Consider the following 23,822-nt stretch of genomic DNA (forward strand, 5'->3'; position numbering starts at 1 on the left):
ATTGATTCTCAAAGCCTAGTCTCAAAGGTAATTTCATTTGGACTATCTAATATTATTAAAGCAAAAAAAAAAAGTTAAACCAAAAGTTTAAATTTAAGAGTTTCCATGCCTCTGGCTGGCTATTTTCACTTCCTTTAAGCCTTTCTGACTCTTCCTCTGATGTCAGCTTTAAGTCTTGTTCTTTTGAAAAATCCATATATTCAGTTAAAATCAACCACTTAGAACAGTTAAAAACTATTGCCTTTTAAAAACAGATTTAAGACATTTCATTTTATTTCATAAATTGAGTGTTTAATCTTTCATGAAATTGTCATTTATGAAATAATTCTCAAAAACTTCAAAAAACCACTTGGGGAGACATCAGATGTCACCAGATTGAAGACATACAAACATGTTAAAAATTCCCTCATAAATTCATCCACCCAACATAAATGAACAAAACCACCATAAACACAGCTTTAAAATACAGTAGAAACATATAAGGTGACACAGTATATTGTTCTCCACTTCCTAATAGTACCTTATAAATGATTTCCAAAATCACTGCTGACACCTTTATTACTGTACAACATTTTCCTAATATCTAAAATGTTTCCCTCCATAATTCTGACAAATTTATTTTAATTTTTTTTTTTTTTTTTTTTTTTTTTTTTTTAATGAGCCAGGTCTTGCTCTGTCACCAGGCTGGAATGAAGTGGTGCGATCAACTCACTGCAACCTCTGACTCCCTGGTTCAAGCGATTCTCCTGCCTCAGCCTCCTGAGTAGCTGTGATTACAGGAAAGCACCACCACACCCAGCTAATTTTTGTATTTTTAGTAGAGATGGGGTTTCACCATTGGACAGGATGGTCTCAATCTCCTGACCTCATTATCCGCCCACCTCAGCCTCCAAAGTGCTGGGATTACAGGCATGAGCCACCACACCCAGCCTTATTTTCATCTTTTGAAACAATCCTAGGTGAAGTCTTCCTTGATTCTGCATGTCTTTCCCCAAATAAACAGGTATCTCCTTCCTTGAGGCTGCCTTAGTATTTTACTGATTTTTCTACTGCATCTTTACCCCCTAAGCTGTACATTATTTCTCCATATGTCTGTCCCCTCTGCTCCAAGACTGCAGGGGAGAGTCTTGCACATCATCTTTGTAAAAACAGTCTTTGTTTTACTCAGAAAATTTGTATTGAGTCCTGCTACATACATGCTAGGCATTAGGGTCTAAAAAGAATGAAAATAAAGCATCTCAGGGATGGCTTTTCTAGAACACCTGCCCAAGCAGAGACTTAAATATTGAGACTAGCCAGATTAAAAGGGGTAGAGGGCAGGAAAGGGTGACAGCATGCTCGGCAGCAGCAAGAGCGGGAGCCAGGCCTGAAAGAATGAAAGTATTTGCCTACAATAGAAGGATGAGTGAGTAGGGCACTACCAGCAGCTCAGTAATGCCAGAGAAAGGGCACACAGGGAAAAGGGCTAAAGATGGAGAGTGGGGCAGAAGTCAGATAATGAAAGCCTCATGTGTACTTTTAAGATGCTTGGACATTAATGTTCAAGAGTGGTCCCTGGTCCTATCTGCATTTAGATATAGATCACTTTAAATGCCAAAACCAACATTTATAGTGAACCATTATTCATTAAGACAAGGTGACAGATAATTCATGTGGACACAACTGAAATGATACTATGTAGTGAATTCTTAATAATTCTCATGAACACTTGGAAAGTCAATTCTATAATAAAGTCATACAAATTATAATAAATCAGTAAAGGTTTGGTTTGGGAAGATGCTTTGTAAAGTTATAGTGCATATGAATACAACTAAGAGTCGTGAATTCAGAGCTGTGACAATAAAGCAAAGAAATTACATTGTGTTTGAGTCAGCAATCTTTAGATTTCTATCCAGTCTTCCCATCCAGTCCATAAATTCTAAGTATAATCCTGGTACTCACTCTCAAGTTTACGTTAAATACTATCCCATACAAAAACCACTCTTTCTCTTGTTTTCATTATTTATATGTTGCCTTGTTTAAAGGAAGAACACAAAAATGCACTGCTAAAGGGATTCTGTTTGGCTGCAGGCAGCAAGAGGGAAAAACACAAAGCATATTTTGCAGAAAATGATTTATTAGAAGTCAGAACTATGCCACGAAGCCAAGCAGGGCACTCTAGGACTGAATTTGCTGTGCTGCCTTCATACGCTCCTTGCTCTTTCTTTTCTGGCAGCTGTGACTCACACAGGTCATGGAGAGTATCATTCCCTAAGAGGAACAACTCCGATATTCATCTTTATCTATTAAGTTCATCTATCCCAATTCTGTGTTCTGTGGATGCTGACTTTCGGTCATGGATGGTGATACACATGGACATTTATCATCAACTTTCAGATTCTTGGATCTTTGACAAGTCTTATTAGTGAGAGTCAAACTAGTAGGATGCAAGTTATAAATGCTGATTATCCAATTACCTACTCAAAATATCCTACATGAATATTCCATTAAACATGCATAGAAAAACATTAGTCATTCCTGCTGACCTGCTGTTCTTTGCTCTTCTGTATTCACCAGAAAATTTCCTACTCCTTCTTCACAACTAGGTTAAATACTAGTGTACAACCTGGAAACCTGTACATCATCTGAGATTTCTCTCTGTCCCCTAAGCCTTTCTTATTCAATTATCACTAAATCATATTGACAATACCTCTCTTCTGCCTCCATTTTGTATTCCCCCTGCCACTGGGAACATAAACATTTACAAAATGGCTTTTATTTAAAAGAAAACCGCCAACTGTTAATGTTATTTCTTACATGAAAAAAAAATTAAGCAAAACAAATGAAAAAGGCATAACAAAGGCCAACATATTAAAATGAGTAACTGAGATTCCTAACGTTATTTATTTCACCATGGATGGGTGAAAACCTTATGATACATTGATACTAGTCCAAGGATGTGTGACATGGAAACCATAGCTGACTACTGCAAAAGCTTCCTTTGTCTCCTGGTCTTTACATGGTTATCTTCCATGAATCCCAGCAAACTATAGGCCACAGGACAAATCCAATCTGCATTACGGCTTTGTAAATAAAGTTTTATAGGAGCTCAGTCATGCCCGTTTGCTTATGTATAATCATGATTTCACGCTACAACAGCAGACAACAGCAGGGTTAAATAGATACGATAGAGACCACATAGTCTGAAATATTTCCCACCTGGTCCTTTACAGAAAAAGCTTTCTAACCCGTTTTACACCATAACCAGAATGCCTTAATACTCAAATTTAATCTTGTGACTCCCCTGCTCAAATTTCTCCAATGAGCCCCTGCAGCACACATTGTTGGCTCCCTATCAGTAGCCATTCCTTATTCTTTCTTGCAGAAGAAACACAAGTCTATTGGGATGTTTATTATCCCAATCCCCCTCCTTAACCTCAGAAAGAGAAATGTTTATTCGAAGCTAATCAAGTATTTGCCTTCTCAGTGCCTGGTTTGGGAATGAGCAGGTAATGTGACCCAGCCAATGAAATGTTACAGGAAGCCCCTTGCATGCTTCTAAGTTTTCTCACTGTTTAAAAGACACGTGAAGAAAAGCAGCCCTTGCGATGTTGTGTTGTGAGAACAAGATGTTTGGAGCTGCTGCGGATTAGCCAACCATGAAAGGAGACGTGAATAAAACACTGCCAACAGCACAGCTTAAAGAGGGACAAGTGGGATCCTAGGATATCAATGAACAAACAAAACAACTCTGGTTCCTACTGTTTTAGCCACTGCTCATCTAGTATTTGCAGTCCAAAGCATTCTACCTGGTAAACTTCCCATGGCCCACGGGGTAAAACCTACTCATTTCTATAGTATTAAAAAGTCTATCATGAACTTGCCTTAGCTAAGTATTCACCTTATTCTCAACCTCTCGTATCTCTCACTTTTGGTATTAGCAAAAGTGAATTGCTCAGAATCCCTGCAAAGTTCACTCAAGCATCTTGTCTTTTGCACTTGCTGCTCTTTCTGCCAAACAGGCAATCTCATTAGATGTTCCTTCTGGCAAACACACAACCTCGTTGCATGTTCCTTCTGCCAAACATTATTCTTCTGCTCTTCACCTAGAAAAATTCTTCTTTCTCTGCATGCTTACCTTAAATCATACCTACTTTTTCCCAAAATTTTCATTCCTCATTACATATGTCTGGCACATAATCAATATATAATAAATCATAATTATAAGCTTACAGTGGGCATCTAGCACACAGTAAGCACTGAATAAAGTAGCAAAAGAATAAAAATGACAATGATAATAACAAGCTCCTGTCTGTCTTTTTGTTTTCTGTAGCCTTAGAAAAAATGCTTACTATCTAAAAGACATTTGACAGTTATTTGTTAAGTGGACAAGTGAAAACATAAGTAAAAATGTTTCCTTTGTAAATGCTGTTGAAAAAGCACAGAAATGAAATAGAGACAGTTCTGTAATGAGCATCTTAAAGACTAAAACTACATCTATTCCATCATTGTCTCTTGCAACTTATAAAACCTAACTTATAGAAGCTTTTTGATCATGAGATAGCTAAATTAAAGGTGTCCTCATGCAGCTTGGATTGTACCATGTATTAGATGTCCACATCCAGGTAGCATACTAGCAATTTTGTTACTGTGAAACATTTTTATACTTTTATTATAATGTGCTGACCATTGAGTTGGGCAAATTGTACATTATGACAATCGTTTGCCAAACGGTAGCAGAGCACCTTCTTCTAACAAAATTACTGTTATCATGACAATTAACCAGCAGATAGAAGAACACATCTTGTTCCAACAAAGTAAATGTATCTCTTTCAACTTCAAATTAGGAGGAATGAAGTCAGTAATAGTGAGACCTTGTTGGCACAAGCATATGTAACATGACCTGTGCTTCACTGTTCTTTTGTGATCAAAAATTCCTTACTTTTACTTTTTTATCTATGATAGGACCACTCAGAGAAGGGTTCCACAACTCCCAGGCAACGGACTGGTCCCAGTCCATGGCATGTTAGGAACCACGCCACACAGGAGGAGGTGCACAGCAGGCAAGCCAGGGAAGCTTCATCTGTATTTACAGCCACTCCCCATGGCTCATATTACAGCCTGAACTCTGCCTCCAGTCAGATCAGTGATAACATTAGATACTCATTGGAGCATCAACCCTGTTGTGAACTGCCCATCCGAGGGATCTAGGTTGTGTGCTTCATATGAGAATCTAATGCCTGATGATCTGTCACTGTCTCCCTTTGCCCCCAGATGGGACCATCTAGTTGCAGGGAAACAAGCTCAGAGCTTCCACTGATTCTACATTATGGTAAGTTGTATAATTATTTCATTATATATTACAATGTAATAATAATATAAAGTAGCACAATAAATGTAATGTGACTGAATAATCCTGAAATCATCCCCACCTTCCCCCAGTCCATGAAAAAATTGTCTTCCACAAAACCGGTCCCTGGTGCCAAAAAGGTTGTGGACAACTGACCTAAAGTAATTCACTATCACAAGTCTTACCTGGGTTGCTGTTTTCAGAAGAGTATTTTGGCATCTGTTTTTCTTTGTAGTCAGAAAGTAATTTGCAAATTCTATGTATAAAAATATAATAAATAAAATTACTGTTTTAAAATACTGATCTGGAAACTTACCAAATGTAAAATATCAGAACTTAACAGTATTATCCCATCCACTTATGCGTACTTTCTACAAACTTCTCATGAAGCTTCTAATTAAAGAAGAAAAAAAAAGGTGAAATACTCATAAATCAAGGGCACTTTGACCCAGTAAATTAGCTTGCATTAGCATTACATAATATAAAGTGTCCCAACTCTGCGTAAGTCCTAGTTCCATAATGAACAGCTATTTGCTCTTAAACAAGCTGCTTCTCTTAGGCTCAATGTCTTCTTCTACAAAGTGAGGACTATGCTGCCTTATTTTCCTAGGTTGTTGTTATGATTTAACAAGATAACATTTTTCTAAATGCTCAGAGAAATAGTAAAACAATTGAATAATCTGTGCCTAAACTTTATGACTGAAATTATCTTGGAATCCCAAATAAAACCCAATGTGTATTTTATTCATAGGTTCTAATATGCAAATGTTATAGTTTTCAGGAAATGTTATTAAATCCTAATTTTGCTTCTTAGTTGTCCTACTCTTTATGGCTTATAATTCAGGGCATCTCAACTATGTGATAGTTTGTAACTAAATTTTTTCATAAATATCTCATTTAAGTAGACAATGTGATTGTCCACTATTACAGAGTTGATCAATCATGCCAAGGGCAGAAAAACCAATGGATGTTAAGACTTGACTTGGACCAACGATTCTTCTCTACAGACTCGAACTCTGAGCCAGATGTTTGTTACGATGATGCTTTATATACATGTTCATCTCCAGCTGACATGGGAGACCAAAACCTTACTTTTATTTTTTTTTTCAGGTTCCATGAAGAAGCTGCAAGTTGACATTCTCTAGTTTTTAACATACATACTAACAATATATTTTGCACACAACACCCCACACATCATTTGGCTCTGGTGTCATGTCACAGACCACCTTACATGACTATTTTTGTAGCGCAAATCACAATTTCAATATTTTGGTGGCACCGTTTTGCTTTGATTCACACTGTTTCCTTAGAGCTAGTCAGCAAACAGTCAAATGAGCTTCCAGTGACTGTGAAAAATGTGGAATGCTTCCAAAATTTGTGTGACCGCCTTATGCAAGGGCCGGCTCCTTAGGAGGCTGAGGCAGGAGAAATGCATGAACCCAGGTTGCAATGAACTGAGATTACGCCACTGCACTCCAGCTTGGGTGATACAGCGAGACTCCATCTCAAAAAAATAAAATAAGATACCAGTAGAGTTTGCAATTCCTCTGACTCAGTTTACCACAATTACAATTATGATTACTAGTAAAACAATAAATAGTGAATAACCACAATATTGGGCTTTTCTCCCTAAATAAAAAAATTAATATAAAGAATGTAGCTTATTATAAAAAGCCAAAACAATTTTAAAAATGCATACAATTACCAGGCAAAACTGTTAGAATGAACCATGTCAAACATTTTTTTTATTTATTTATTTTTGAGACAGAGTCTTGCTCTGTCACCCAGGCTGGAGTGCAGTGGTGTGATCTCGGCTCACTGCAAGCTGCGCCTCCCGGGTTCATGCCACTCTCCTGCCTCAGCCTCTCCAGCAGCTGGGACTACAGGCACACACCGCCACACCCGGCTAATTTTTTTGTATTTTTAGTAAAGACGGGGTTTCACCGTGTTAGCCAGGCTGGTCTCAATCTCCTGACCTTGTGATCCGCCTGCCTTGGCCTCCCAAAGTGCTGCGATTACAGGTGTGAGCCACTGCGCCCGGCCCATGTCAAACATTTTTAAAGTGAGAATCAATCAAACAATATACTCAGGATAAACTCCATTCACTCATTTAATAAGTATTTATTAGGTAGCTACGTCCAAAATGCTAAGCCTTTTTCTAGGCAGTGAGGATACGGTAGTGAAAAATAAAAACCCTATTCATGAGAGTGAGAAAAACACACAATAACAACAGAAAGATAAGGCAAAATATACAGTATGTTAGAGGAGAAAAACTAAAGCAGGAAAAAACGTTTATGTGTTTGACAGGGAGGGTGGGGGGAAAGTTGGGATGGCCAGAAAAGTCCCTGCTGAGAAAGGGTTTTTTTTTTCTAACACAAAAAAACCTTTTATTTGTATATCAAAGACTCTAAGAAACGATGACATAAGGTTAACAGCGTTGATGTCAAGATACAAATAGGTTTGAAGTTGGAGATGATAAATCACTTTTGTTTCATTGAACCTTCCCACGATTACATTAGAGAGCATTCCTTGTATGCTCCCAATTGCATCTTAAGCATGATGCATCTGGGTAGTACATGGTTCTTCCTCAGAAAGTGGTTGTTACTTAATGTGTTTCTTTTTACCCTTTTTCCTCTTCTTAGAAAGGGGGTTTTAAATAGAGAACTGAAGGAATGGAAAGAGAAAGCTAGGAGGATATCTGGGGAAAAAGCATTCCAGACACAGGGAACTGCCAAGTACAGAGGTGTGCCTGCAGTCTTTAAGCACTAGGGGTAGATAAGGGAGGACAAGAATTCATTGTGGCTGAAGCAGAGCAAGGGAGATAATTAGGAGGAACTTTGACATATACTCAGAGTGAAATGGGAGGCAATCAGAAGGGCTAGGGCAGGGGAATGACACAATTTGACTCATGTTTTAAATACATCCACTGAGTTAAGAATGGATGAAAAGGGAAGTTTTTAAAAGCCAGGATGATCAATTCCCAGTCTATGACACTCATCTAGACTGCAGATGACCGTGGCTCAGATGTACAAGATATGACTGGCTTCTGGACATATTCTTCAGGTAGACCTCACAAGATTTACTGAGAGATTAGATGTGAGGTGTCAGAGAGAGAGAGATGAGTCAAGAATGACACCGAGATTTTTGGCAGATTTGTGGTTAAGAGTTACCCTTAACCAAAGTAGGAAAGACAACATGAGGTGTGGATTTCAGGAAGGACATCAGTAGCCCAATTTTGGATCTGAGAAGTGTGTGATACCAAATAGAGACGTCAAGTAGGCAGGCTGATATAGAAATCTGGAATTAAGGAGAGAAATCTGAGCTGGAGACATACATTTGGAAATCACTAGCATATACACAGTAGAAAAAGTCACGAGGGGCCAGGTGCAGTGGCTCACACCTGTAATCCCAACACATTGTGAGGCCAAGGCAGACAGATCACCTGAGGTCAGGAGTTTGAGACCAGGCTGGCCAACATGGGGAAATGCTGTCTCTACTAAAAATACAAAAATTAGCCAGGCATGGTGGCACACAGCTGTAATGCCAGCTACGCAGGAGGCTGAGGCAGGAGAATCGCTTAAACCCAGGAGGCAGAAGTTGTAGTGAGCCGAGATCACACCACTGAACTCCAGCCTGGGGGACAGAGTCAAACTCTGTCTCAAAAAAAGAAAAAGAATCAGTCACAAGAAAGAAGATTGAGGACTGAGCCCTGGGAAACAACAATGTCCAAAAAGAGAAAGATGAGGAGGAGCAAGCAAAACAGACCATGATGAATGGACTAGAAAGGCAGGAGGAAAAGCCTGAGGGAGTGATGTCCTGAAAGCCAAGTGAAGACGCCGCTAGGGAGGAGATGCCCTCCATTGGCTCAAATATTGCTGACAGATTAAATAAAATGAGGTGTAAGAAAAATGCATAGATTTATTACAGAAAAAAATTAGTGATAATCTTGAAGAAAAACAACGTTGGAGGACTGCTGAAACTGAAGACACTGGTGTGAGATCAAGAGTGAATGAAAAGAAAATTTGAGTTCGTGAGTGTAGACAGTTCTTTTAAGGACATCACACTTAGGAGTCATGACTGAGAATGTTGTAATTTTCTTCCACAGTCATGGAAAAGTAATAGACAAATAGTTTCAAATTTTATATAACAGGTGTAGTTTTCAAATTTTATATAACAATTATATATGTTAAAGGTTATAAAAATTATACACGTGTCATTACAAATGCCAGACTGAGGTGTTAAATTCTTATAACTATAGAGTAAAAGTTGCCTTGAACATTTCTAGATTACATAAGCTGATTATCATTTTGTTCATGCTTATACATAACGACCAAGAAATACTAAAAGTTTCAAGGAGAGTATTTCTTGCTTGATAAAATCAGCCAATTCTAGGACAGCTGACACTCATCAAATATACAAAGTAACTGATCACAGTAAAATACTGAGTTCTATTAACAGGAATAAAGAGAGAGAAATGCAGAAAATAATCTTGTTTTATAAATGAAGTTTTTAAAATTATATGAAGTCACTGTGGAAAAACGTGGTGAGGTGAATACTCAAATATATCCTTTTCTCAAAGAAAAGATAATGTCACCCATGCAGGGCACTTTTACATGTAAGAGTCAATGCATTAGCAGCACCTTCCTTTTAGCACAAGGGTCAGCAAATAAGCATCTGTGGGCCAAATCCAGCCCACTGACTGTTTTTGTAAGTCAAGTATCTTGGAATACAGCCATGCTTATTCACTTTACAGTCCATAGTGTCAATTGGCTGGGTGTGATGCTGCACACCGGTGGTCCCAGCTAGTAGAGAGGCTGGGGTGGGAGGATCACTAGAGCTCAGAAAGTTGAGGCTGCAGTGAGCCATGATCACACAACTGCACTCCAGCCTGGGAAACAGAGACCCTGTCTCAAAAAAAAAAAAAAAATATATATATATATATATATATATAGTCCACAAAGCCTAAAATATTTACTAACTGGCTCTTTGCAGAAAAAGCTGGCCAACTCCTGGTTTAGCAGATGAAAGACCCTTTGATGTATTTTAATAAAAGTTTTACCCAATATACTGAAATGTTTATATTAAATATAGATCCCCATGTACAATCCCTTGGCAATATTCAGACTGAGGGTCCAATATTTCAGCACTCAGGCACTGACAACAAAAATTTAATAACTAGCAATCTTGTTGCTAACAAGGTACAGTGTCAATGTAGCATGTAGCTTCCATTTGCAACACAGCAAATATTACAAGAATTCTAACAAAATTATCTTAAGATGTGTTATCATTAATGCTTTAAATATATTTTAATTGTGAAATAATCAGTATACTCTAGATCTAACCTCACTTGTAAAAAATGGCTTCATACTACATTAATTTCTGGATATGAAAATTGAGCTATTTCCTATTGGTAAGGATTTAGTTTTCACAAGGACAATTTCCTATTGATAAGGATCCATCTTTTTGATATAATAATGCTGTAATAAATGTCCTTATACATAAGTATGTATGTAACAAATCTATACAAATATCCTTTACATATATTACATATCCTTAATGTTATACATGTGTTTGTGAATATGCTACTAAATTAATGTTCAAAATGTATTTACCAGCAGTGTATGAAATGTCTTTTACAACGAAACCATTTCCCTTGCAGCAACACAGATGGAGCTGGAGGCCATTATCCTAAGCAAACTAATGCAGGAACAGAAAATCGAATGCCACATATTCTTACTCATCAGTGGGAACTAAACAATGAGAACCCATGGACACAATGAGGAGAATAACAGACACCAGGGTTTACTTGAAGGTGGAGCATGGCAGGAGGGAGACGACCAAAAAACTACCTTTCCGGTGTTTTGCTTATTATTTGGCTGATGAAATAATCTGTAGTCCAAATCTCCATGACACACTTTACCTATATAACAAATCTGCACAAGTACCCTTGAAGCTAAAAGAAAATTTGACTAAAAAGAAAAGAAAATGCCTTTTCCCTCACATTTGCCAATACTGGTTATTTTTCAAATAAACTAATGACTGGAAAAAATGGTAACTCATTGTTTGCTGATTTTCATTTTTCTTATTAACAGGCAAGGCTGAATGTCCTAGTAAAACTATAAAATTTGTTCATCATGAATATTAGCCCAAATTAGGGTTAGTTTGCCAGCTCATAGTTATCTCCTGTTCAACGTTGCCATAGGCTTACCTGTGATACTCTTCACTTTCAGTGTCAGGAAATTGCTGATTTTCAGGTGTTCTGCTCTTCCTTTGAGGAATTAATCCATCATCACCATTGCCAGCAGCGACACCATTAGTCAGGTTTTCTAGTAATCCCACATTATTACTTTTGTGCTTTTTCATTTTTTCTTCAACCTTGAGTGGGATATTAAGGATGGTTATCACTTTATTGAATAAAAAGAACCTAAAAAGATTTTACCAATTGACTCAGTTTGCCATTATTTTAGTCACTAAAAATATTTCACACTTAAATTTGATCATATATACAGAACTACCACCATATAACTTTAAGATGTAATTACCATATCATTAATATATCACAGAAATTTTTGTGAAGTTTGCTTCATTTCTGTTTCAATGAATAAAACAGAATTTTCCAAAATTCAAAAAGGGCCCTCCTTCATTTTGTGCTTTTATTCTCAATCACTCTTCAGAATCTTATATATGTATTTACCCTATTTGGCTCGTGGGAACACACAAATAAAAAGACAAAAAAAGATGCAAAATGTGTCTTCTTCTGTCTTTACTACCTAGATTTTACATTAAACAGTCAGATTTAGAGGATGAGACACTCTGGGGCTTCAGGAATAGAAAGGAAGTTTGCCCTTTTCTGCACTAAGATATTCTTCTCCCCCACTGCCTTTGAGCATTCTTTTTTCATTTGGTTCCTGGGATATCAAAAACATGATGGTGCTCACTGAAATGTGGGAACCAAAGTTTGCCACAACACAAGGAGCAGAGTGAAACTGCTGAGGTGCAAACGTAGAATTCCAGAAAATGAGATGCTCCCCAAATTTCACATTCAATAGCCATACAATTTTCTAGCTGGAAGATACACAGAATAAGAAACTATCTTCTTTAGCCACATAATCTATTGATAATCAGACTAAAACCAAGAAAGATAAAATGATTGGTCCAAAGCTCCTAAAGTGGCATTACCTAGCATTTTATGGCACCATTCAGGATTGTTCCATAATAATCAAAGAATATCTTAGGGTTTGTATCTCTCGAAAACTCAATGTACAGAATTCTTTCTGAGTTAAATATTAACTTTTTCACTGATGATTTATGCTACTTACATGATAGGATCATGTATGCCTACACTTACAGCACTTTGTTAAACAACATAATGTAAAAATCTAATTTAACAGAAACATGTGAATATGAAGGTATACCTCTCTATCAGCATCCTTATTTATTTCTGGTTCTTGAGACATTTTCTGCAGATGCAAAAACAGAAGGTTAATTTGCTTATTGTATTTCTGTGATGTCTCCTCTTTTGGAATGCATGTTTTAAAAAAATTTTATTCTTAAGTAATCAAGTATGGACAATGAAAAATTAGAAAATAATTAAAATTAAAATTTAACTATTAAAATAAATAAATAATAATTACAATTAAGAATTAACTTTTTAATCTATGTTTAGCTACTGCCACATCACTGGCTTCTGATTAACATGGGAAAAATAATTCACCTTAGCCAAAGGGAGAAGAAAAACATGAACCAGCAAACTTAACTTGGTCACTATTTGTTCGGACTAAACTTAATTTGTTATGTGTTAAATCTACCAAAAATGAATTAGCAGATGATTTGTAGTGTTCCAAAGGCTTCCTCACTTGAAAAGAGTTTACCTCACGAAACCCTAACTAGTGAGCCCCTACAGTGCACTGAAGTCCTTTTTTAAAAGATTTCTAACTGGGTTGTAGGCACCCTTTAAACTATTAGGAGTCAAAATCAACACCAAACAGAAAGAGATACAAATTCTTAAATTTTAATTGAAATTATATACTATAATATGATAGTGTTATGTATCTATACTATCTGCTTAAGTCCAGTTCTAATATATTCTAATGTGTACTAATTACAGCAGATAAAAGATTTTTAATAATATGTATTGATTTTCTGCAACTGAAATAAGTTAGAATGTTATTGTGTTTGTGCACTAATACCAAAGGTCCCATTCTGCAAGATATGATTCTTTTAATAGGCAGTTGGGTTGGTTTTATGACCTGGTTCCCTCCCTGAACAGAAATGCTGAGATCAGTGAGAGACTACAAGGCAGAATATATCTGTAATCTTGGTATCAGTGACTGACAATATAAAACTGCAGATTTTCAATCACTGGCCATGATTACTCCTTAACCATGAATCCAGCTCAGGGATCATCAGAGTTACATTGTTCATAATACTATTGCTTAATAATATAATCCAATAATTGATGTTACCTTCTTCATCATGTTAGGGTGTTGTAAAAATAAAAGAATAAATAAAGTTCTGGAATTGTTTTTGCCTCTATTCCAACAGGAAAGATTAGTTGTAAGCTAATCAAAAAGGCAGATGAGAATATTTTAAATAAGAATATTGTAAAATAAGAATATTTTAAATTATATAGTGGTTATGTTTTTTAAGTTAAATATCAAATGTTAAATTAGCATCTATTCATTCTTCTGTTAATGAGATTGCTGAATTTATTAAAATAAATTTTAAGAATCTATTTAAAAATTCTTTGAAAAAAGAATCTATTGATTCTCAAAACCTAGTCTGAAACGTAATTTCATTTGGACTCTCTAATATTATTAAAGCAAAGAAAACAACATTAAATCAAAAATTCAAATTTAAAATTTTCCATGCCTCTGGCTGGCTATTTTCACTGCCTTTGAGCCTTTGTGACTCTTCCTCTGATGTCAGCTTTAAGTCTTGTTCTGTTGAGAAATCCATATATTCAGTTAAAATGAACCACTCACAACAGTTAAAAACTATTGCCTTTATAAAAATAGATGTAAGACAACATTTTATTTCATAAGTTGAGTGTTTAGTTTTTCAAGAAATAGTTATTTAGGAAATAATCCTCCCAAACTTCAACAAACCACTTGGGGAGACAACTGATGTCATTCACTCACAAATTCATCCACCCAACATAAATGAACAAAACCACCAGAAACACAACTTTAAAACACAGTAGAAGCACATAAGGTAACACAGTATGTTGTTCTCCACTTCCTAATAGTGAAGCAGTAAATGTAAAGAAAAGGAAATTTAGTTTTAAAGAGAAACAAGTTTTCCTGCACTTAGCTACTCTGACTCTAAGGATAGTAACAAGCAGGGCCCAGGAAAGGTCGTGGTGACCCTGCCTGAGAAGCCAGAGCCCACAGATATGGGCTGCAGACATCCCAGAGCAAGGTTAAGAAAACAAATTCCTTTAATGTCTCCCCTTCCCCTCAGCATTTACTCATAGCTATTTTTACAAATGCATATTATTTGCAAGTTCCTGTTTTCCTTCATTGCAGTTGCAAGGTCACAAGCTACGCTGAGGTTGCCAAACTGCCACTATATGATTAACTGCCTTTGTTTTGCTTCTGTAAGCTTGCCTACATAAGCCAAGCCCTGTCTTTGTTCAGGGCTCAGCTTTTGGCTGCAAATCCACTGAGCTCGTGCGCACCTAAATGAAATCCTCCTGTTTCACCCACTGGGTCTCTCCTGCCTCCTGTTTTCTGCAACAATAGTACCTTATAAATGATTTCCAAAGTTACTAATGACACGTTTATTAGTGTACAATGACTTCCTAATATCTAAAAATGTTTTCCTCCACTATTCTGACATATTTATTTTCATTTATCTTTTTTTTTTTTTTTTTTTGAGCCAGGCTCTTGCTCTGTCACCAGGCTGGAGTGCAGTGGCACAATCTCAGCTCACTGCAACCTCCGACTGCCTGGTTCAAAGGATTCTCCTATCTCAGTCTCCCGAGAAGCTGGGATTACAGACATGCACCATTATGCCCAGCTAATTTTCGTGTTTTTAGTGGAGATGGGGTTTCACCATTGGCTAGGATGATCCTGATATTTTGACCTTGTGATCTGCCTGCTCCAGCCTCCCAAAATGCTGGGATTACAGGTGTGAGCCACCACACCCAGCCTTATTGTCATCTTTTAACACAATGCTATGAGAAGTCTTCCTTGATTCTGCATGTCTTTCCCCAGATAAATAGGTACCTCCTTACTTGAGGCTGCCTTAATAGTTTACTGATTTGTCCACTGCATCTTTACCCCCTAAGCTATACATTATTCCTCCACATGTCTGTCCCCTCTGCTCCAAAACTGCAGAGGAGAGTCTTGCACATCATCTTACTCACATTTTACTCAGAAATTTCTTATTGAGTCCTGCTAAATACATGCTAGGCATCAGAGTTTAAAAAGAATGAAAATAAAGCATCTCAGGGATGGCTTTTCTAGAACACATGCCCAAGCAGAGACTTAAATATTGAGGCTGGCCAGATTAAAAGGGGTAGAGGGCAGGAAAGGGTGACAACATGCCCGACAGCAGCAAGAGTGGGAGCGAGGCCTGAAAGAGTGAAAGTATTTGCCTACAATAGAAGGATAAGTGAGTAGGGCACTACCGGCAGCTCAGTAATGCCAGAGAAAGGGCACACAGGGAAAAGGGCTAAAGATGGAGAGTGGGGAAGAAGTCAGGTAATGAAAGCCTTATGTGTAATTTTAAGATGCTTGGACATTAATGTTCAAGAGTGGTCCCTGGTCCTATATGCATTTAGATATAGATCACTTTAAATGCCAAAACCAATATTCTTAGTGAACCATTATTCATTAAGACAAGGTGACAGCTCATGTGGACAAACCTAAGATGATACTATGAAGCAAATTCAATTCTCATGAACACGTGGAAAGTCAGTTCTATAGTAAGTCAGAGAAATTATAATAAATCACTTAATACTTGGTTTGGGCAGGTGCTTTCTAAAGTTATAGTGCATATGAATTTAACCAATAGTTGTGAAGTCAGAGCTGTGACAATAAAGCAAAGAAACCACATTGTGTTTGAGTCAGCAATCTTTAGATTTCTATCTAGTCTTCCTACCCAGTCCGTAAATTCTAAGTATAATCCTGGTACTCACTCTCAAGTTTATGTTAAACACTAGCCTATACAAAAAACACTCTCTTTCTTCATTTTATTATTTATATGTTGATTTGTTTAAAGGAAGAACACAAAAATGCACTGCTAAAGGGATTCTGTTTGGCTGCAGGCAGCAAGAGGGAAAAACACAAAGCATATTTTGCAGAAAATGATTTATTAGAAGTCAGAATTATGACACGAAGCCAAGCAGGGCACTCTAGGACTGAATTTGCTGTGCTGCCTTCATACGCTCCTTGCTCTTTCTTTTCTGGCAGCTGTGACACACACAGGTCATGGAGAGTATCATTCCCTAAGAGGAACAACTCTGATATTCATCTTTATCTATTAAGTTCATCTATCCCAATTCTGTGTTCTGTGGATGCTGACTTTCAGTCATGGATGGTGATACACATGGACATTTATCATCCACTTTCAGATTCTTGGATCTTTGACAAGTGTTATTAGTGAGAGTCAAACTAGTAGGATGCAAGTTACAAATGCTGATTATCCAATTACCTACTCAAAATATCCTACACGAATATTCCATTAAACATGCATAGAAAAACATTAGTCATTCCTGCTGACCTGCTGTTCTTTGCTCTTCTGTATTCACCAGAAAATTTCCCACTCCTTCCTCACGTCTAGATTAAATACTAGTGTACAACCTGGAAACCTGTACATCATCTGAGATTTCTCTCTGTCCCCCAAGCCTTTCTCATTCAATTATCACTAAATCATATTGATGATACCTCTCTTCTGCCTCCGTTTTGTATTCCCACTGCCACTGGGAACATAAACATTTACAAAATGGCTTTTATTAAAAGAAAACCTGCCAACAATTAATGTTATTTCTTACAGGAAAAAAATTAAGCTAAACAAATGAAAAAAGCATAACACCAAAAAAAAAAAAAAAAAAAAAACAAAGGCCAACATATTAAAACGAGTAATTGAGATTCCTAACTTTATTTATTTCACTATGGACAGGTGAAAACCTTGTAATACATTGATGCTACTCCAAGGATGTATGACAAGGAAACCATAGCTGACTACTGCAAAAGCTTCCTTTGTCTCCTGGTTTCTTTACATAGTAAAGAACCTTCCATCAATCCCAGCAAACTATAGGCTACAGACCAAATCCAATCTGCATTATGGCATTGTAAGTAAAGTTTTATAGGAGCTCAGTCATGCCTGTTTGCTTACATATAATTCTGGTGGCTTTCACACTACAACAGCAGGGTTAAGAAGACATGACAGAGACCACATAGTCTAAAATATTTCCCACCTAGTCCTTTACGGAAAAAGCTTTCTAACCCATTTTACACCATAACCAGAAGCCTTAATACTCAAATTTAATCTTGTGACTCCCCTGCTCAAATTTCTCCAATGAGCCCCTGCAGCACACATTGTTGGCTCCCTATCAATAGCCATTCCTTATTCTTTCTTGCAGATGAAACACAAGTCTATTGGGATGTTTATTATCCCAATCCCCCTCCTCAGCCTCAGAAAGAGAAATGTTTATTCTAAGCTAATCATGTATTTTCCTTCCCAGTGCCTGGTTTGGGAATGAGCAGGTACTCTGACCTAGCCAATGAAATATTACAGGAAGCCCTTGCATGCTTCTAAGTTTTCTCCCAGTTACGTGAATAAAACACTGCCAACAGCACAGCTTAAAGAGGGACAAGTGGGATCCTAGGATATCAATGAACAAACAAAACAACTCTGGTTCCTACTGTTTTAGCCACTGCTCATCTAGTATTTGCAGTCCAAAGCATTCTACCTGGTAAACTTCCCATGGCCCATGGGGTAAAACCTACTCATTTCTATAGTATTAAAAAGTCTATCATGAACTTGCCTTAGCTAAGTATTCACCTCATTCCCAACCTCTCGTATCTCACACTTTTGGTATTAGCAAAAGTGAATTGCTCAGAATCCCTGCAAAGTTCACTCAAGCATCTTGTCTTTTGCACTTGCTGCTCTTTCTGCCAAACAGGCAATCTCATTAGATGTTCCTTCTGGCAAACACACAACCTCGTTGCATGTTCCTTCTGCCAAACATTATTCTTCTGCTTCTTTACCTAGAAAAATTCTCTCTCTGCATGCTTACTTTAAATCATACCTACTTTTTTCCAAAATTTTCATTCCTCATTACATATGTCTGGCACATAATCAATATATAATAAATCATAATTATAAGCTTCCAGTGGGCATCTAGCACACAGAAAGCACTGAATAAAGTAGTAAAATAATGAAAATGACAATGATAATAACAAGCTCCTGTCTCTACTTTTAATTGTTTGTGCTCTGTAGCATTAGAAAAAATGGCTAGTATCTAAAAGACATTTGATAGTTATTTAAGTGGACAAGTGAAAATATAAATAGATATGTTTTCTTTGTAAATTCTGTTGAAAAAGCACAGAAATGAAATAGAGACAGCTCTATTATGAGCACCTTAAAGATGAAAACTACATCTATTCCCTTTTTGTCTCCTGCAACTTATAAAACCTAACTTACAGAAGCTCTTTGATAAATAGATGGCTAAATTAAAGGTGTCCTCATACAGTTTGGACTATACAATGTATTAGGTGTCTACAATCAGGTAGCATACTAGCATTTTTGTTAGTGTGAAACATTTTTCTACTTTTATGATAATCTGCTGAGCCTAGAGTTGGGCAATTTGAATATTTATTATAACACTCTTTTGGCAAATGGTAGCAGAGCATCTTGTTCTAACAAAATTACTGTTATCATGACAATTAACCAGCAGGTAGAAGAACACATCTTGTTCCAAAAAAGTCAATATATCTCTTTCCAACTTCAAATGAGGAGGAATGAAGTCAGTAATAGTGAGACCTTATTGGGACAAGCATGTGTAACATGACCTGTGCTTCAGTGTTCTTTTGTGATCAAAAATTCCTTACTTTTACTTTTTTATCTATGGTAGAACCACCCAGAGCAGGGGTCCTCAACTCCCAGGCCACAGACTCATACCAGTCCACGGACTATTATGAACCACACCACACAGGAGGAGGTGAGCAGTAGGCAAGCCAAGGAAGCTTCACCTGTACTTACAGCCACACCCCATGGCTCATATTACAGCCTGAACTCTGCCTCCAGTCAGATCAGTGATAACATTAGAAACTCATGGGAGCATGAACCCTGTTGTGAACTGCCTATCCGAAGGATCTAGGTTGTGTGCTTCGTACGAGAATCTAATGCCAGATGATCTATCATTGTCTCACTTTGCCCCCAGATAAGACCATCTAGTTGCAGAAAAATAAGCTCAGAGTTTCCACTCATTCTACATTATGGTAAGTTGTATAATTATTTCATTATATATTACAATGTAATAATAATATAAAATAGCAGAATAAATGTAACATGATTGAATAATCCTGAAACCATCCCCACCTTTCCCCAGCCCATGGAAAGATTGTCTTCCACAAAACCGGTCCCTGGTGCCAAAAAGGTTGGGGAAAACTGACCTAAAGTGATTCACTGTTATAAGTCTTACCTCGATTGCTGTTTTCAGAAGAGACTTTTAGCATCTGTTTTTCTTTGTAGTCAGAAAGTAACTGGCAAATTCTATGTATAAAATTGTAATAAACCAAATTACTATTTTAATACTGATATAAAAAATACTTACCAAATGTAAAATTCTTAAGAGTTTTTCAAACAATATCAGAATATCAGAACTTAACAGTATTATCCCATCCACTTATGAGTACATTCTGCAAACTTCTCTTTAAGCTTCTAATTAAAGAAGAAAAAATGTAGGGTGAAATACTCATAAATCGAGGGCATGTGACCCAGTTAATTAGGTTGCATTAACCTGACATAATAGAAAGTGCCCCAACTCTGCATAAGTCCTTGCTCCATAATGAACAGCTATTTGTTCTTGGACAACTTGCTTCTCTTAGGCTCAATGTCTTCTTCAACAAAGTGAGGACCTTTGCTACCTTATTTCCCTAGGTTCTTATAAAAATTTAATGAGATAACATTTTTTAAATGCTGAGAGAAACAGTAAAGCAATGGAATAATCTCTTCCTAAACTTTATGACTAAAATTATCTTGGAATCACAAATAAAACCCAATGCGTATTTTGTTCATAGGTTCTAATATGCAAATGTTGTAGTTTTCAGAAAATGTTATTAAGTCCTAATTTTGCCTCTTAGTTGTCCTACTCTTTATGGCTTATATTTCAGGGCATCTCGACTATGTCATAGTTTGTAACTAAATGTATTCATAAATATCTCATTAAAGTAGATAATGTGATTGTCCACTATTACGGAGTTGATCAATCACACCAAGGGCAGAAAAACCAATGGATGTTAAGACCTGGTTTGGACCAATGAGCCTTCTCTACAGACTCAAACTCTCAGCCAGCAGATGTTGGTTACAATGATGCTTTATATTGATGTTCAATTCCGGCTGACATGGGAGACCAAAAGTCTACTTTTATTTTTTTTAGTTTCCATGAAGAAGTTGCAAGTTGACATTCTGTAATTTTCGACATACATACTAACAATACATTTTGCACCAAACATGTTATTCAGCTCTAAGTCATCTCATAGACCATCTTACATGACTATTTTTGCAGCGCAAATCACAATTTCAATATTTTGGTGGCACCCATTTTGCTTTGATTCACACTGTTTCCTCAGAGCTAGTCAGCAAATAGTCAAATGACCTTCCAGTGACTGCACAAAATATGGAATGCTTCAAAGATCTGTGCTGCCTCCTTATGCAGACATAACTTTCTCTGTATTGTTCTAATTTTAGGATATGTGCCACCAAAGCAAGCACAAAGCCCTACTTCTACACATGATTAGTGATGAGTCATGGACAAGGCTTGGCTCTGTTAAGTCCAACTAACCTACTTGAGATTCTGAGAATTCTCTTCAATGGCTTCCTGTGAGCTAGAGTTTGAAAATATCTTAAAATCTTGAGCTAGAGATGGAAGTAGCTTGGACGATTTTCATTATCATGTAAATCGGATCACTCAAGGGGCCAATCACAGCTGGGAGCCACTGCTCAGGGGAAGGTTCATATGGGACTTTCTACTGCCCAAGGTTCTATACAGGATATAAAGGTGCCTCACAGTATAGATCTGGTAGCAAAGAAGAAGAAACAAACACTGATCTCTTTCTGCCACTCCTCTGACCCTTTGGAACTCCTCTGACCCTTTAGAACAAGCCTACCTAATATCTGCTAGAGAAAAGACCAACAACGGCCTCAAAGGATCTCTTACCATGAAGGTCTCAGCTAATTCTTGGCTAAGATGTGGGTTCCACATTAGGTTCTGAATATGGGGGGAAGGGTCAATTTGCTCATTTTGTGTGTGGATAAAGTCAGGATGCCCAGGGGCCAGAGCAGGGCGCTGGTGCTTTGGGAACAAGGGCTGAGCATATAACCATAGGTATGGGAACAAAAAACATCAAAGTCACTGTATCAATTGCCATGAAGACTTGAGGGACCTGAATCTACCGATTCATCTTAAGGCAGCAGGACCAGTTTGAGTGGCAACAATGCAGCAGCAGAATCAATGGAAACAACAGAATGATTGCAATGTCCTTTTTTCTCCTCCTCCTTCTGACTTGATAAAAGGGACTGTCTTCCTTGGATTTAGTGAACCCCTTCGGTTCCTGAAAAATTCAAGGAGTATCTAGGACATAGTCCCCAGAAGACAGTACAAGACTTTCTGATAAACTGGACATTTCAAGACCCAAATAACTAATCAGAAAAATCAAAGATGTGATACTATTTTTTATCCCATGCATAGGTGCTACACTTGGATCAAATGAACAATGTTGGGATCTCTATGGATAAAGGTCTTAGAAGTCCTGAGATAAAGAATCCTGCACCCACTGGTACTTCTAACTTGTCTTGTTTTTTGTCTGATTTCTGGCTGATGCAGGGGACTAACTCACTGCCACTCGAAAACTACCTGAACTAAACTATGACATCTCACCTGATATGTAAGATGGAACTGTTATAATTATTTTAAACCTCAATTTAGCATTAACTAACCTTTTAATGTAAACACTTACACATTATGATGACTAGAAACAGCATACTCTCTGGCCGTCTGTCCAGATAGATCTTGAGAAGATACATCAATGTTTTGCTCAAGTAGAAGGCTGACTATACTTGCCGATCCACAACATACAGCAAGTATGAGAGCAGTTCTAAAATGACAGAGATAGGAACAGTAATAAAGTTATTTTGAGAGCAGTTCTAAAATGACAGAGATAGGAACAGTAATAAAGTTATTTTAAAAGCTAATTTGATATACTTTACCAATTTAACATCTTGCCTGTCCATGCAGAATCAAACATTTACATGCACTAAAAGACATAAGCATCTTCAGTGCTCAAGTATTCATCTTTGTAAAATACCACCAAGGTTAAAAGGAAGGGACAAAAAAAAAAACCCTCTTATCTCAGTGGGGTATTGCATAGCTGAAGCTACTAATTTAAAGTCCTTTGATGGACAAGAAACAATATTAGGGCCACTTATCTGAAATGAACAAAGATTTAAGTGAAGATTTCATCACAGCTTCCCTAGACTGATATGCTGTAATAGAATATCAGCTAGGGGGTAAAATAAATAAGAGCTCTCTGCATGCTGAAAGCAAGTAAGATTAATAATAATGGTAAGAATAGTAGTCACAGGAGTTTCAGTTAATGATGCCAATAAGCAAGTGCTAGGCACTGAATTAAATGCCACATATATCTTTCTTATGCACAGCCAACTTTGAAGGATATATTCTCCTACTTTTCATATATGACAACATATTTGGTGGTAAATAACGTTCCCAAGGTCACACACCTAGCAAGTAAGAAAGTTAGGAATTAAACCCAGTATTGTGTGAATCTAAAGCCTAGCTCTTTTCTCTTTATCACCCACCTACGGCTTGTCTTCATTAAAGGAAAAGTGTATCCACTTAAAACTATCTTCACTCCCTCTCTCCATACCAATTAAAAATAAAAACATCAAAATACACTGGAAATAAAAAAGGAAAAAAGCTGTTGAACCCACAGTATGTGGGAACAGCAATTAATTGTCATGCAGGGATAAGCTAACATTAATATTCTTCAAAGAAAGCAACTTAAGGCAGAATCATTGAAAAGACAAAAGGATTTTCAACCCCTATTTATGTTTAATACAGCGTATTTAGTGGAAAAGCATGTAAGACACAGGTTAAAAACTATTAGAAAGGGTTAAGAAGTTCAATACTGAGTCATAAAGTAAACTAAAAGTTAAAGTTCAAACTTCATAAAATATGAAATCCCTTTAGCTAACATAAGATCATGTAACCAAAAACATCACATAGCAAATAACATCAGTCAAT

General features: G+C 37.0%; 2 pseudogenes; both read right to left on the reverse strand.

The window, feature by feature from the left end:
• The window catches only part of LOC117978762 (POTE ankyrin domain family member I-like), a 53,234-nt pseudogene that overhangs the window by 20,171 nt on the left and 9,241 nt on the right, over positions 1–23,822 (reverse strand).
• LOC117978767 (U6 spliceosomal RNA) lies at positions 21,174–21,274 on the reverse strand (annotated as a pseudogene).

The sequence above is a fragment of the Pan paniscus genome, chromosome 15 (genome assembly GCF_029289425.2).
Source record: "Pan paniscus chromosome 15, NHGRI_mPanPan1-v2.0_pri, whole genome shotgun sequence".
NCBI classification, from domain to species: Eukaryota; Metazoa; Chordata; class Mammalia; order Primates; family Hominidae; genus Pan; species Pan paniscus.